This window comes from Nerophis lumbriciformis, linkage group LG28 (genome assembly GCF_033978685.3).
Source record: "Nerophis lumbriciformis linkage group LG28, RoL_Nlum_v2.1, whole genome shotgun sequence".
NCBI lineage: Eukaryota > Metazoa > Chordata > Actinopteri > Syngnathiformes > Syngnathidae > Nerophis > Nerophis lumbriciformis.
Genome location: NC_084575.2, coordinates 8497857 through 8501399, shown reverse-complemented (window position 1 = coordinate 8501399; position 3543 = coordinate 8497857). Strand labels below are relative to the sequence as shown.

General features: G+C 42.3%; 1 long non-coding RNA gene across 1 annotated transcript; it reads right to left on the bottom strand.

Moving 5' to 3' along the window:
- Window positions 1–876: 876 nt before the first annotated feature.
- On the bottom strand, window positions 877–3251 carry LOC133570647 (uncharacterized). The gene is made up of 3 exons (XR_009810229.2): window positions 2832–3251; window positions 1652–1922; window positions 877–1585 (listed from the first exon to the last, which is right to left on the bottom strand). It is a non-coding gene; the product is annotated as an uncharacterized lncRNA (long non-coding RNA).
- Window positions 3252–3543: the final 292 nt, after the last annotated feature.

Sequence of the window (3543 nt, the reverse complement as noted above, 5' to 3'; positions counted from 1 at the left end):
TAGAACACGGAAATAGAGCAGCAAGGTAGAGGAAGCAACAAGATGACCTGCGCCACTAAGACAGGGAGACAGCGCCGGACGACATACGCCAACATCTGCCAGTGGATTGTAAATGCCTGAGCGGATATATCGGTCTCAACTGTGGTCCGAGCTTTCCGGAAGGCAGGATTCACGGAACTGCTGGAAAAACAACAGCAACATTGACTCTAATGACTTCGACGAGACGGAGCCGGCCATTTTGGATGCCGTATTCGCCCAACTTTTTAATTCAGACACTGAAGAAGAATTCGAGGGATTTATGGATGAGGAATAATTTCAGAAAGTGAGCTTTAAATGTTTATTTTGTGTGTTGTGTGACATTAACGTTCGAGCAACGTTGAGTTATTGATGTTGCTATTGCTCTGCACTAATTTGAGTGTTACTATTTTTGTGATTGCACATTTGCACATTACATTTTGGGGGTGAACAGAGTTGTTAGAACGCTGGTTTGTAATATATTATTAAAGTTTGACTGACCTATCTGACTGTTTTTTTGACATTCCCTTTAGCGCAGCGTAGGCGCGGCTTATAACCCGGGGCGGCTTATAGGTGAACAAAGTTTTGAAATATGCCATTCATTGAAGGTGCGGCTAATAACCCGGGGCGGCTTATAGTGCGGAAAATACGGTATATATATATATATATATATATATATATATTTATATATATGTATCTGTTTATATTTTATTTTATTTCTGATTATTATTAATGTATTATTATTTTATTTTTTTCTTCTTTGTTTATTTAATCGATGTATTTGTAGATATTACTTTGATTTTTTGTTGTTTCTTTCTTTTTTTGGGGGGGTGGGGGCGTGGGGGGTGGTATGGGTGGGATATAAACAAAAATATTTTTATGTAGTACTAAGGGGAGGTGACGGCAAACAGACACCAGGGGGCAGTATGTCCAAAGATTTATTATATATATATATATATAATAATAATAAAACAATACTGCCGGCGTGGCGCAGTGGAAGAATGGCCGTGCGCGACCCGAGGGTCCCTGTTTCAATCCCCACCTAGAACCAACCTCGTCATGACCGTTGTGTCCCGAGCAAGACACTTCACCCTTGCTCCTGATGGGTGCTGGTTAGCGCCTTGCATGGCAGCTCCCTCCATCAGTGTGTGAATGTGTGTGTGAATGGGTAAATGTGGAAGTAGTGTCAAAGCGCTTTGAGTACCTTGAAGGTAGAAAAGCGCTATACAAGTACAACCCATTTATCATTTATTTATCATTTACTAATATAAACTAAACTAATGAAATGGAGTGTGTGACAAAACCCTAGAGTGAGTGGTGTTAGACTATGTGTGTAGTTAGCTGTTGTGTATTACCGTGCTGTTGGATGAGGGAGCAGACAAGTCCAAAGAGGGCAAGGCAAAAAGGGGTCCAAGATCTGCGATGGGTCCGTGGGGCATAGAGAGACGTCATAGTCCGGGGGCGAGCGAGGAGTCGGGAAACGCGGAAGGCAGTCCAAAACACAGGGGGGGGAAAAACAACGGGAGATGTCGAAGGGGAGACTCGGGAAGGCAGGTACACCAAGAGGTAACTAGGGGAGAACAAACAAGGATATCAGACACGAGAGAAAAACGCAGAGAGAGAGCATAAGCCTTACGGTATCCAAAGGGTAAACTAAGTTCCCGCGTCGATCCTTGGGTCCACTGGTCCTTTATGCAGCTCACCCTCATCAGTACCAGGTGTGCTGATTGCGGGTAAGTGATTGCAGCTGGCGGCAGCTGCAGGGCGGAGACACGCTCGGCGCGTCCCTGGATGTGCGCTGCGGTCGTGGGCGTGTCCGGGCGAGCAGCCAGAGGAGAGAGTGCAAGTGGGCGTGGCCCTTGATGCTCTCGTCAGGGCGCACAGATGAGGGCGCATTGGAATGTGCCCTGGCCGTGACAAATATTTTGACATTTAGGGCAGACAATAGATATATGATTTATGTGAATATGATGTAATGGATAGGAATGTCTGATGCTGGATGTCAATAAAAATAAAATGAAAAAAAAAATGAAAAAAAACTGTGGTACGTGTACCACTAGTGGAACACAGGCATCACCGAGTGGTACGCCAATTATTATTTCATTATTTAAGTACAGTGTTTTATTTTCTACATTCAAACACAGTGTTACTGTTCAAACTGTGTGTAATGTTAGAGTAACTAAAAATATTAAATATACTTGTTACATAACGTGTCTTCCTTGTTTTTAATGAATAATTAAGGCCTACTATGCTACTGTATTTTAATGCTGTTCATGATGGTTGTACTTGGAGATCCAAGTATTTTCTGAGGTGGTACTTGGTGAAAAAAGTTTGACAACTACTGACGTAGTGACATTGTAAACTACAATGGCAGACACCATTTTGTTATACCCAATACATCGCGCTTCCAACGAGATCCCGTTTTTTTCCCCCCGAGTTAGAAAGTTCCAAAACTGTTCACGTTATACCATCTCATCTCATTGTGGATCATGTGAATGCTTGAAGTGGAACTAAATGTGATCTCTGAAAGGGGTACACATTATTTCCAAAGCAGGGCCCCCATCCACATATACAATACTAGTACATATCTGATGAAAAACAACATTATTGTTGTTATTTTAATTATAAGTGTGCCAAATCACCTATATTTGAACATTATCTAATGGAAATGACTGCTGTCTGATAATCACATTAATAACACAATAACAATCATGTGTCTGACTACACCTATTAATCACAATTAATCTAACACGTCATGTTCATGTTAATAATGAAATATAAAGTTAGTAACATGTGGGAGTAAGAAGTAAACAAACCTGTTCTGTGTAACACAACTTGAGGTTTCTTGAAAACAGCGTCCAGTAGTTGACGTAGTCTTTTGTTCTCTTCTTTTGTCCGAGAAAGTTCCTCTTTGTACTCTGCTATCGTTCTTTCACACATTTTCACACAATCACAACACTTTACACTCCACTTGATCTTAACTAAGCGATGTGTTGATCAAATCCGCGTCTCTTAGTTAGCAGCTAACAAGCTAAGCTAACTAGCACGCTAAGCTGACTAGCAAGCTAAGCTAACTAACGCGCTAAAACAAGTAGCAAGCTAAGCGGGCCTAATAATGTGACGAGTGGAGTTTATCCTGACACGGAGGATGAATAAAGTGTAGTTAGTAGCGAGGCTTAGAAGCGTGTGTGGAGTAAAGGAGGACTTTGCAGCAAAGCGCATATCCTCCACGCATGCGTCACTTAGGGGCGGGGCCAAAGAGTCATAGTGATGGGCAAGTCATGAACGATTCATTCTAAATGTATGTTTTCATGGTGTCTACACAAAAAAGCACTGCAACAAATGATCCATGCATCCATTTATCTACCGCGTGTCCCTTTCGGGGACGTGGGGGGTGCTGGAGCCTATCTCAGCTGCATTCGGGCGGAAGGCGGTGTACACCCTGGACAAGTCGCCACCTCATCGCAGGGCCAACACAGATAGACAGACAAGTATATAAACTGTATTTGACTTTAAATCAGATAAATA